Source organism: Aotus nancymaae, unplaced genomic scaffold, assembly GCF_030222135.1.
Source record: "Aotus nancymaae isolate 86718 unplaced genomic scaffold, 86718_ANA_hifiasm-v0.15.2.pri h1tg000043l, whole genome shotgun sequence".
NCBI lineage: Eukaryota > Metazoa > Chordata > Mammalia > Primates > Aotidae > Aotus > Aotus nancymaae.
The window spans coordinates 9877116-9889786 of record NW_026988457.1 but is presented as its reverse complement, the minus strand read 5'-3'; the positions used below and the strand labels follow the sequence as shown (position 1 = coordinate 9889786).

General features: G+C 36.4%; 1 protein-coding gene and 1 pseudogene across 3 annotated transcripts in view; both read left to right on the top strand.

The window, feature by feature from the left end:
- The window catches only part of TRPC4 (transient receptor potential cation channel subfamily C member 4), a 216182-nt gene that overhangs the window by 135392 nt on the left and 68119 nt on the right, over nt 1-12671 (top strand). The window lies entirely within an intron of this gene.
- On the top strand, nt 4397-4620 carry LOC110568703 (ATP synthase subunit e, mitochondrial-like; annotated as a pseudogene).

Sequence of the window (12671 nt, the reverse complement as noted above, 5' to 3'; positions counted from 1 at the left end):
CAAAAAAAAAAGAAAAAAGTTAAAAAGCAATAATTAACTTGGAACAGAATTAAAACAAATAGTTTTTTTTCCCTGTATTTCATGGTCATGTTTATTTGCTGAGAAAATAATATTCTTCCTAATGCTTCAGACAGACTATTAAAACCAGTAATATTATATAATGTGCTTTATATCTTTGACTTCTTTGGCAAAGAATATTTTATTGCTTGTGTGTTTTTTTGTTTCCTAATTGTTTTGTTTTATTTTGTCATCCGCCCTATGTATAGGCAAAGCCTCTCCTTCCATAGTATATAGCAGTCTTAAAGCCATAAAATAACATAGGCACAATTTTGATAGCAGTAAGTAAAATTTGTTTCTCTACTGTCACTAGTCATATATTTATTCATTTATTCTTAAAAAATTTCTCAAAAATATTTCTTGGGCCAGAAATTCTGAATGGAATTTTAGATGCAGAGATAAATAATATCAAATTGGTATGAGAGTTTACAGATAAATATTTAAATAGCTATGGTGTTAAATAATGTGGTCCATCTCATGATACATGCACATATAAAGAAAACCCATCACTGTGAAGGGTGTTTCCGAAGTCTTGTTCAGAATGAGAGCCACTGGACAGAGAAGAGGGCAGAGTGCTGATTGGACTGGTTAAATAAGGAAGGGAAAGTGTTGGGGACAAGGAACTACTGGAGTTTTGAATGTGTGCATGAAGGAGGAAAGGTGAGTAATGAAAGAGAATGACATTTATCATTCCCTATTTGTTTGAAATACAAAACCGTGCCCTTCCCATTAAATTAGTAGTTCTACAATTAATGTTGATTGTCAGTACTGTTATTGTTAAATATTACTTCTATACTTTTCACTATTACAGCAATATATTTTATGCTTGGTTAATATCCTTCCAATGTGAATGACAGTTTCTTATGATGTTTTGGATTTTCTTAAAATCTGGGTGTAGAACAGAAATCTGAATGCTGACAAAATTTAGTACCAGAAGTTATCATTAGCTCTTAAATAATGAGTAAGTGTCCCCATTCCTCAACTCAAAAAAATTCTCAATCTTTAAATACTATTTTTTAAGGCTAATACTGCAGTGATATAGTGAGGAACTGCCTTAAATGTAACTCGTCAAGTTCATACCCAGTGTTTTTCTGCCTCTACACTCTCCTTGGGTGGAAAACTCTGTCTTCTACTTAGTTTCTGTTAGAGGTAGGCATTTCTTTCTATGGGAAGACCTATAACTTGAACAGATATGACAGAAGATTATTGTGATAAAAATAAAATAATGAGAATATGTAAATCACAGAAAAGTATGTCATAAAGGATCCTCTAGTCCTTTCTAAATGAGAAACCCATCTTTAACCTGCTGAGAAGGTAGAGATTAGTTAGTTTCAATGTTGTGTGTGTATATGGAGACAGAAAAAGGAAGTATCTTTGCCACTTTTTGGAACTTTCACTTTTTTACTTTCAACTAATGGAATACATGATTTACTGGAAATTAAGATGTTTAACTTATATTATGTAGTTACATATATATATATAATTTTAGAATATATACATATATAAATAACTTTAGACATTGCTCACTGTTCTTAAATTCTACGGGTAGATATGAAAATATTCCCTATTGTGACTTTTGAATTCCTTTGAGATCAGGGAAATAGGTGCCTACAGAAATGTCCAGAATACATATCATAGTCTTACTGAAATTAGGAAAGGAAAAAATGTTCACACTGCCTTCCGCTTTCAACAATGTTTTCAGTAAAGTAAATTTATCCTGACAGAAATATAAGTAAATATTTTGACTATATTTAGCATATGTATGATACACCAAAAATTGCATTGTAAAGTTTGGAGGTGGTTAAATAGTTACTCACATTTGGCAATAATATGTCTAGATGATACGAAGCAGATAGGTTCTGCTTGCTATCAAATGGACTTTTCAGCACTAGAGAAGAACTTAGCAAGAAATTCTTGAGCATTGTTAAATCTCCTTACAGCTTTTATTTATTTCCACTGAAAGTCTCGGTACAAAATAAAAGAGGCATTTTGTTTAATTAGGATTAAATTTATTATTGCTAAGATTTTAATTCTATTTACTATCAAGTATGGAGGCCTCTTTTCTGTTTGAACTAAGAAATACAATCTGTATTTTAGGATAAAAAGAGTGCTGGCCTTGAAGCTGGAGGACATGAGGACTGTTAATTTTTCCTCCTCCCCTAGTCAGTACAGCTCAGGTGACTCAGATCAAAGACATCCAAGAAGATGTCTAAGGTGAACAGGCACAAATCCTTCAGTTTTGGGACCTAAGTCTCTGGCATTCACTGCCTTTTATCATTTCTTAAGTGAAAATAAAAAAGTAAGATGAATCAGTTAGCTGTAATTTTGTATGAATTCTTTCATCTCCTAATCACACCATTCCTAGCTAATATAAGGAGTTCTAGAAGCATAGTCTTTGTTCCATTGCAAGGAAAGTAGTTATGAAATTTTGGGTATCCAAGAATAGCAAGAGGATTAAGAGTCACTGGATTACTGTCTGTCTGTAGGGCTGCCTGAATCATACTGTGGTAGTCATGGTGGTGGTAGGAAGGAGTTAGAATGGATATTGGTACTGACATAGGAAACTTATAAAACTGAACTTTTTCTATATAAGAGGCTTGTTTTAGAATTTGTCTTGGATTTTGTAATCAGATTGCATGTACATAACTAATTACTAAACACCCACTCATGTCTTGTGACTGTCATATTTAAAGATAATTATTGAAAGCCTTTTAGAGAGTCCCTAAATTATAAACCGATTGTATTACAGAAGCTTATAACTTAGTGAAATGGAGTTTGAGGATATGTTTACTTCTCGGAACAGAGTGATACTGAGTACTGAGATTTTCTACTCAAAATGTACAAGATACTTTTTTTTTTTTTTTTTTTTTTTTTTTTTTTTTGAAACGGAGTTTCGCTCTCGTTACCCAGGCTGGAGTGCAATGGCGCGATCTCGGCTCACCGCAACCTCCGCCTCCTGGGTTCAGGCAATTCTCCTGCCTCAGCTTCCTGAGTAGCTGGGATTACAGGCACGCGCCACCATGCCCAGCTAATTTTTTTGTATTAGTAGAGACGGGGTTTCACAATGTTGACCAGGATGGTCTCGATCTCTTGACCTCGTGATCCACCCGCCTCGGCCTCCCAAAGTGCTGGGATTACAGGCTTGAGCCACCGCGCCCGGCCCAAGATACTTTATTCTATTCATATATGTTCTATGATATATGTTCATGGCAGCATAAGAGAATAAAACTTTGAATCTACTTTTGAAGTGTTTCAAATTTTATGTGAGTATTGAATAATACTCTATAGAGGCTAAGAGTTATAAAAAAATAATAGTTTTATATGTGTATTTTTAACATCAATATATCCCTGCATAAGTCAAATGTTGATATTTCTTCCCAATGTTTAGACATCATTAATAGAATTATATTCAAGGACACAGATTCTTTAATATTGGCTTATATTTTTTTAGAAACCACATTGTTTTCATTAGACATGCATATGTTTGTTTATACAAGAAAAGCAAGGTGAGGGAAAATATAATTATTATCTTTTAAACAATATCAAGAGGATTGAAGAATATGGAAGACCAGATTTGCCACTTCCGGGTCTTGCCCTTCTTTTATCAATTCCTATAGAATAAAAACACATTACTCTGAAATGTATTTCCTTGGCAACTATTTAAAATACTCTGAATTTCTGCTACTTGTAAAGATGGACTGTCCAAGAAAAACTTGATTTTTAATAGTTTCTAAGCACTGACTTCTAACCTGGACTAGGGCAACCTTCTTACCCTACCCTCAAGCAACACAGTGGATCTCCTGGAAGCTGGGGCACTTTCCAAGAAAAACTTGATTTTTAATAGTTTCTAAGCACTGACTTCTAACCTGGACTGGGGCAACCTCTTACCCTACCCTCAAGCAACACAGTGGATCTCCTGGAAGCTGCCTGGACTATTTCACATTATGTTAAGGAGAGGTAGAAGAAGCTAATTATATGTGTAACTTCTAGAAATAGACACAAGAATATAAAGTGTCCTTCTTATTGTTGAGGTTACCAACTTCAACCAGGGTTTTCTGTGGAACTTACGTAAGCAGTTAATGCCTGACTAAATAGACCCATAAGCCTTTTGCTATGTTCAGCAGTTAATTCAGTTGAGTAAATAGTCATTGACAGCTCAGTGTCAGACACTAGTGCTAGCGATGAAGTGATTAAAAGTGACAGACCTTCCCACCTCTGCTCTCTCGCCGCTAGCGTATGCGTCCTCCTAGCTCTGCCTTTGCCTCAAGTGCTTTGCGGGCTTGCACGGCGTCCTCCTAGGTCTGCGGGTTGTGCTTCTGGTGCGAAGGTCAGGGACAAGATGGTGCAGGTGTCTTTGCTAATCAAGCTCGGCTGCTACTCCTTCTTGTTCCTCAGCATGGCCTGCGGAGCCATGCACTACAGTTACCTAAAACCTCGGGCAGAAGAGGAGAGGAGGATAGTGGCAGAGGAGAAGCAGCGGCAGAGGAGAAGCAGCAGCAGGATGAACTGAAACGGATTGCCAAAGAATTGGCAGAAGCCCAAGAGGACACCATATTAAAGTGAGTGAGCCTCCCAGCCTCTCTTTGCAGCAGCAGTGGATGAATAAAGCTTCCTGTGTTGTACAATTAAAAAAAAAAAAGTGACAGACTTTCTTCGAACATCTCATTATAATTCCTAAATATAATGCTGAAGATATAGGGGATAGGTGCAATTGTAAATGTATGTTTAAGGTACAAAAACAGTACTTAGAACAATTGACTCTGGAAGTAAGGAGGAGAATGTGAAGCTGAGTTGAAAGACCAATAGGGAGGGAGAGAGATCCAAGATGGCTGATCACTAGCAGCTCGGGATCGTAGCTCTCAGTGAAAGTGCAGAGAATGAGAGGACGCCACACTTTCAGACGAATTTTTGTTGCTCATGGACCAGGAAATTCCCAGCGGAGGAGCCCTACAGGTCGCCAGCGCGACTCTTGTGGCCGGCGCAGCAGTTCTTGGTGTAGAGTGAGCGGGACTGGGTCCCCTTTTGGCCGATGTTGTTTGGAGCTCCAGGAAGACAGAGTCGCCTATTCAGCTGATTGAAGGACGGACTCAAGAAGGGAGATTCCCCAGCAGAAAAGCACCATCAGTCTTAACACCGCTGTTTTGGCCGGCACAGTGGATTGCTCAGATTTCGGTACTGGGAATCAACAAGTTGGACGTCCACTCAGAAACCTAATTTGAAAGTCAGTAATCGCAAAGACAACAGGTGGATAAATTTATAATGATGGGAAGAAACCAGCGTAAAAAGGCTGAGAATACCCAAAATCAGAATGCCTCTCCCTCTACAGGGGATCACAGTTCCTCATCAGAAATGGAACAAGGCCTGATGGAGAACGAGTGCATTCCATTAACAGAAGTAGGCTTCAGAAGGTGGATAATAAGAAACTTCTGTGAATTAAAAGAATTTGTTCTAACCCAATGCAAAGAAACTAAGAACTTTGAAAAAAGGTTTGATGAAATCCTAACGAGAATAGACAATTTAGAGAGGAATATAAGTGAATTAATGGAGCTGAAAAACACAACACGAGAACTTTGCAAAGTATGCACAAGTTTTAACAGTCGAATTGATCAAGCAGAAGAAAGGATATCAGAGGTCGAAGACCAACTTAATGAAATAAAATGAGAAGTCAAGATTAGAGAAAAAAAGGATAAAAAGGAATCGGCAAAGTCTCCAAGAAATATGGGACTATGTGAAAAGACCTAATCTACGTTTGATAGGTGTACCTGAATGTGACCAAGAGAATGAATCCAAGTTGGAAAATACTCTTCAGGATATTATTCAGGAAAACTTTCCCAACCTAGTAAGGCAGGACAATATTCAACTCCAGGTAATACAGAGAACACCACAAAGATATTCCTCAAGAAGACCAACCTCAAGGCACATAATCGTCAGATTCATTAGGGTTGAAACGAAGGAGAAAATACTAAGAGCAGCCAGAGAGAAAGGTCAGGTTACCCACAAAGGTAAACCTATCAGACTCACAGCAGATCTCTCAGCAGAAACCCTACAAGCTAGAAAAGAGTGGGGGCCAATATTCAACATCCTTAAAGAAAAGAACTTTCAACCCAGAATTTCATATCCAGCCAAACTAAGCTTCGCAAGCAAAGGAAAAATAAAATCTTTTGCAAACAAGCAAGTACTTAGAGATTTCACCATCACCAGGCCTGCTTTACAAGAGCTTCTGAAAGAAGCACTACACATATAAAGGAACAACCAGTATCAGCCTTTCCAAAAATATTCCAAAAATATATCAAAAAGTAAACAGCATTAACATAATGAAGAACTTACATCAACTAATGGGCAAAACAGCCAGCTAGCATCAAATGGCAGTATTAAACTCATATATATTATTAACTGGATAAAAAGCCAAAACCCATCGGTACGCTGTATCCAGACCCATCTCACTTGCAATGACACACAAAGACTCAAAACAAAGGGACGGAGGAAGATTTACCAACCAAACGGAGAGCAAAAATAAATAAATAAATGAAAAGCAGGATTTGCAATTCTTACCTCTGATAAAATAGACTTTAAATCAACAAAGATCAAAAGAGGCAAAGAAGGACATTACATAATGGTAAAAGGATCAATGCAACAAGAAGAGCTAACGATCCTAAATATACACGCACCCAATACAGGAGCACCCAGATACATAAGACAAGTTCTTAATGACTTATAAAGAGACTTAGCCTCCCACACAATAATAGTGGGAGACTGTAACATCACATTGTTAATATTAGACTGATCAACGAGTTAGAAAATTAACAAGGACATCCAGGACTTGAACTCAGACCCGGAATAAGTAAACTTAATAAACATTTATAGAACTCTCCACTTCAAATACACAAAACACACATTCTTATGAGTACCATATCACGCCTATTCCAAAACTGACTACATGATTGGAAGTAAACCACTCCTCAATAATTGCATAGCATTTCATAGGTTTAGATGAAATATTGGTTGGCTGCTTGTTTGTTATTTTCTTCCCTTATTCCTTCCTGTCTCCATTGTTAAGCACAATTATTGGCATAAAAGAGGTTTTCAATTCCCATTTTTAGACTGCATTCTAGCCTGGGCAATAAAGCAATAGTCCCATTCTCTCTCCCTCTTTCTCTTCCTTTTTCTTCCTCTTCTTCATTCTTTTTTTTTCTTTCTTTCTTTCTTCCCTTTTTTTCCTTCAAAAAAAAAAAGATTTTTGTTTGTGATTACTTTCCTCTGGAAAGGAAAGAAAAAAAAAAAAGACCAATAGGAACTCATTATGAAAAGTCAGGAGATGGACAATTCTAGGCCAATGTAACAGTATATTATACACAAACCTGTAACAATAAGGAAGATCCAGGCATGGTTAAAGCACTTTGAGTGGTTTGTATACCTGAAGTGTAACCATGCAGGGCTAAGGGAAGGCCGAGAGGGTGTGGTAAAGGAGCTATCTGGAGCTCTTTCCTGAGGACTGTGAACTAGTTCAGAGTTTTAAATGAGAAAGATGCAGGTAAATACGCATGCTGGAAGGCCCACCATCTCAGCAGAACGGTGCATGGGTTAGAAGGAGAGGAACGCAAAGGCTGATTTGAGTTAGGCCTAGAGTCATGCATATGATTTTCTTTTTGTAAAAGAGATTTATTTCTTTTTTTAATTAAATAAAAACTGCATATATTTATGGTTTACAACATGATATTTTGAAATATGCATACATTGTGGAATGGCTAAATTGAGCTAATTAACATATGCATTACTTCATATCCTTATTTTTTTTGTGGTGATAACACTTAAAATATACTCTCAGTAATCTTCAACACTATAATACATTGTTATTAACTATAGTCACCACATTATACAACAAATCTCTTAAACTTACTCTTATCTAACTGAAATGTTGCACCCTTTGACCAACATCTTCCCCAACCCTGCCCACACCATCCCACACCTGGTAATCATTATTCTACTCTCTGTATCTGTGAATTCGCACTTTTAAGATTCCAAGTATTAGTGAGATCATGCTATAATTGTATTTCTGTATCTGGCTTATTTCACTTAACATAATGTCCTTCAGTTTCATCCATGTTGTCTCGAATGACAGAAACTCCTTCTTTTCATAGGGCTTAATAATATTCTAGTGTGTATCTATATCACAGTTTCTTTATCCTTTGATACATTGGTAGACACTTAGGTTGACTTCCTATCTTGATTATTGTGAACAGTGCTGCAAAAAACACGGAAGTGCAGATATCTCTTGGACATAATGATTTCATTTCTTACAGATACATGCCCAGTAGTGGGATTGCTGGACCATATGGTAGTTCTATTTTTATTTTTTAGGACCCTCCATACTATTTTCCATAATGATTGTACTAATTTAAACTTCCATGCATCTGTTTCATTATGATGATATTATATGATAACTAAGGGGGAATATTGAGATAAAATAAGGAGATGAATACAAGAGAAAGTTAAGAGGCTGACTTGATAATATTGGCCACAGATTGGAGGTTGATTAATCCTCAATATGCTTGTCATACCAGCAAAATAGGAACAGACTTGTTTTATTTATTTATTATTTGTTTATTTATTTATTTTTTTTTGAGACAGAGTCTTGCTCTGTTGCACAGGCTGGCGTGCAGTGGCACGATCTCAGCTCACTACAACCTCTGCCTCCCAGGTTCAAGCTATTTCTAGCTAATTTTTGTATTTTTAGTAGAGATAGGGTTTCACCATGTTGGCCAGGCTGGTCTCAAACTCCTGACCTCAAGTGACCTGCCCGCCTTGGCCTCCCAAAGTGCTGGGATTACAGGCGGGAGCCACCATGCCCGGCCAGACTTATTTTATAACAACTTTATTGAAGTAAAATTGACGTACAGTTAACTTCACATATTGAAAGTGAACACTTTGGTAATCTTAGTAAAATTTATATACCTGTGAAAACCTAACCAAATTAAAATAGAGAACATATCCATCACCACCACAGGTTACCTTCTGCTCTTTTATAATTCTTCTCTGCACCCTCCCCATTCCCCTGTTCATTTCCTAGAGTTTATGTAAATGGAATTATACAGTTCATGTCCTATTTCACCATTGGCTTCTTTCATTCTGCATAATTTTTAAAATATTCAACCATGTGTGTATATCAGTACAACAGCTCATTCCTTTTCATTGCTGACTAATCCTTTATTATATGAATATACCATATTATGCTTATTCATTCATGGGTTGGTAGACATTTGAGTTGTTCCAGTTTGAGTCTATTACAAAAAAGCTCCTATGATATTTGTAATCAAGTCTTTGTATGTACATATACTCTATTTTCTTTTGGATAAATGCCAAAAATAAGAATGGCAGCATCATTGGTAGATGTATATTTAATTTAAAAACAAAGCAAACAAAATTGCAAACTTTTTTTAAAAAGGCTCACTCTTTATATTTTGTTGTTCAGTATATGAGTGTTTAAGTGTCTGCAAATATGTATCAACATATGTTTTGATTAGTTATTTTTTTTAAATTTTAGACATTCTAATAGGTATATAGTGATATCTCATTGTGACTTTGATTTGCATTTCCCTAATGTCCAATGGGTGTTGAGCATCTTTTCATGTGTCTATTTGCCATCTATATATCTTTTGATGCTGTCTCTTCAAGTTTTGGTCCCCATTTTGTATTTGAGTTTTTTTTGTTTCATCATTATTATATTTGGATAATTATACTTGGTTGGGGAGAAGTTAAGTTATATAACACAGTGGGTTTTTTCTTTCTTTCTTTCTTTTTAACGGCAGGAACTCTCTAAGTCTTATGCTATGAGTGGATGGAGAAGAGTTCATGTTTCATCTATGTAGATGTTAGATGTTGTGCCACTTATCAACACAATGCACACGGATGGGTAAACAGTGTTATGGTCCAAAATGTTAATTAAATTGTGAACTTACTGAATTTTATGTATGTGTGTGGCTTTCAAGTGACAATTTTCCAAAAGAAGAGATATGTGGATAATTTAACCTTAGGAAAGTGATGAAACCAAGCACAACTATACTAGTCACAGTTTTCCTTATATTGGAGAGTCCAAGTACATACAACTACAACCTACCAGATATTTTCTCTCAGATAATGCTTATACACATATTTCTTCTGTATCCTTGGAGTTCTTTACTAAGGTTACAGTACTGGACTACATCAAAGCTTTATGACCCTTCTTTTTTCCAGCCTTCAATTTTTTTCATTCCATTGCATAGAAGCCCTACCTTCACAAGATGACGATCACATACTAATTGCTTAATTCCTCTTTTGTCTAAGAAATGTAATGTTTTATTCTAGTTAAAATATACAAGTCTTCAGAAAGCTCTTAGGAAGATTTAATTGTAACAGAAGACTGACATGGGAGATGGTTTTAGGTATATGACTTTTTACAGAGCTTTTAAAATTGCCTTTTTTTTTTGTCTCAAAAAAAAAAAAAAAAGAAAGAAACACTAAAGTACCTTCCACTAAGGTTTAAATTGTTACTATTATGTTATTTTGGGTTAATCTATATAGGTCTTTTTTTTCCTGAATTATTATTTTTTTTGTTTTTGTTTTTGTTTTTAGAAAGAAAGAAAAAAAAAGAATGAAGAAGGGGAAGAAAAAGGAAGAGAGAGAGAGAGAATGGGAGTATTGCTTTCTTGCCCAGGCTAGAATGCAATTTAGTAATGGGTATTGAAAACCACTTTTATACCAATAATTATACTTAATGATGTAGGCAGGAAGGAATCAGGGAAGAAAATAACAAACAAGCAGCCAACCAATATTTCATTTAAACCTATGAAATGCTATGCGATTACTGAGGAGTGATTTACTTCCAATTATGTAGTCACTTTTGGTTTAGGTGTGAGGTGGTAATGTATGTTTTGTGTATTTGAAGTGGAGAGTTCTATAAATGTTTATTAAGTTTACTTGTTCCAGGTCTGAGTTCAAGTCCTGGACGTCCTTGTTAATTTTCTATCTGGTTGATCTATAGAATCGTTAGCTCTTCTTGTTACATCGATCCTTTTGTCGTTATGTAATGTCCTTCTTTGCCTCTTTTGATCTTTGTTGCTTTAAAGTCTACTTTATCAGAGGCGAGAATTGCATCTCCTGCTTTTTTGTTTATTTGTTTATTTTTACTCTCTGTTTGGATGGTAAATCTTCCTCCTCTTTGTTTTGAGTCTTTGTGTATTGTTGCATGTGAGATGGGTCTGGATGCAGCATACCGATGGGTTTTGGCTTTTTACCCAATTAGAATATATATAAGTTTAATACTGCCATTTGATGCTAGCTGGCTGTTTTGCCCATTAGTTGGTGTACATTTTTCATTGTGTTAATGCTCTTTGCTTTTTGATATATTTTTGGAAAGGCTGATATTGATTGTTCCTTTATATGTGTAGTGCTTCTTTCAGAAGCTCTTGTAAAGCAGGTCTGGTGGTGGTGAAGTCTCTAAGTACTTGTTTGTTCACAAAAGATTTAATTTTTCCTTCGCTCATAAAGCTTAGTTTGGCTGGATATGAAATTCTGGGTTGAAAGTTCTTTTCTTTAAGGATATTAAATATTGGTCCCCACTCTTTTCTGGCTTGCAGGGTTTCTGCTGAGAGATCTGCTGTAAGTCTGATAGGTTTCCCTTTATGGGTAACCTGACCTTTCTCTCTGGCTGCCCTCAGTATTTTCTCCTTCATTTCAACCCTAATAAATCTGGCAATTATGTGCCTTGGGGTTGGTCTTCTTGAAGAATATCTTTGTAGTGTTCTCTGTATTACCTGGAGTTGAATATTACCCTGCTTTGCCAGGTTGGGAAAGTTTTCCTGAATGATATCCTGAAGAGTATTTTCCAAGTTGGATTCATTCTCTTCATCACATTCAGGTACACCTATCAAACGTAAATTAGGTCTTTTCACATAGTCCCATATTTCCTGGAGACTTTGCTCATTCCTTTTCATCCTTTTTTCTCCAATCTTGTCTTCTCGTTTCATTTCACTGAGCTGGTCCTCGACTTCTGATATCCTTTCTTCTGCTTGATCAATTCGACTGTTTAAACTTGTGCATGCTTCGCGAAGTTCTTGTGTTGTGTTTTTCAGCTCCATCAATTCACTTATATTCCTCTCTAAATTGTCCATTCTCGTTAGCATTTCGTCAAACCTTTTTTCAAGGTTCTTAGTTTCTTTGCATTGGGTTAGAACAAGTTCTTTTAATTCACAGAAGTTTCTTATCACCCACATTTTGAAACCTGCTTCTGTTATTGGAACACACTCGTTCTCCATTAAGCCTTGTTCCGTTACTGATGAGGAATTGCGATCCCCTGTAGAGGGAGAGGCATTCTGATTTTGTGTATTCTCTGCCTTTTTAGCTGGTTTCTTCTCTTCATTATATATTTATCCCTCTGTTGTCTTTGTAATTACCGACTTTCTAACTAGGTCTCTGAGCGGACGTCCAGCTTTTGATTCCCAGCACCGAAATCTGAGCAATCCACTGCGCCGGCCAAAACAGCAGTGTTAAGATTGATGGTGCTTTTCTGCCCGGGAATCTCCAGAGTCTGCACCTAGAAGTGCTGCGCTAAGGCGCCAGCAAAACCACCGCGCCGGCCA